Source organism: Penaeus monodon, chromosome 22, assembly GCF_015228065.2.
Source record: "Penaeus monodon isolate SGIC_2016 chromosome 22, NSTDA_Pmon_1, whole genome shotgun sequence".
In the NCBI taxonomy this organism is placed as follows: domain Eukaryota; kingdom Metazoa; phylum Arthropoda; class Malacostraca; order Decapoda; family Penaeidae; genus Penaeus; species Penaeus monodon.
This window is the reverse complement of record NC_051407.1, coordinates 22,073,345-22,073,952: the sequence shown is the minus strand read 5'-3', so window position 1 is coordinate 22,073,952 and position 608 is coordinate 22,073,345.

The following is a 608-nucleotide window of genomic DNA, read 5'->3' as shown; positions in this document are numbered from 1 at the left end:
AGATTTATAACCAATTTGTCTACCAAGTTGTCAATTAATTATTAATTTTCTGCGTCTGTAGAAATAAAATAATATTTACACATAGGTTTTGAAAGGAATGAGTCAATATTACTTTATAATTTTATTTAATGTTATCATAATGTAACTAAATAACAAACTCAATATTATTGTTAGCTACCATGCGCAATACAATTCATCTGCGCGTTTGTGGTATAAATAGGAAAAAATAGAAACTTGTATCAGCAATATAATACTGCAGTAGACGTGCCACAATGTACATCTTATATGCGTAGCAGCTGCTATCAATATATAAACCTTAATCTTCCTGAGAGAGAGAGACATGAAAAAAAACTGTTAATTACCTGAGTTTCTCCTGCTAATTACAAAGGGAAATAAAGGACATAAAACAATCCAAGCGTTCCTCTAATGCTTTCTCTCTGAGAGCCTTGGATTTCCAGGGCTAATTCAGCCCCATAATTAATCTGATAAAGATATAAGCGGAGGTGCATCATCAGTCATAATACACGGGAGTAATTCAGAGAAGTCGGCTTCGAAGCGGGTCATCTTGAAGTGTGATTCGATGGTCATTACATAGTCACCATCTGGAA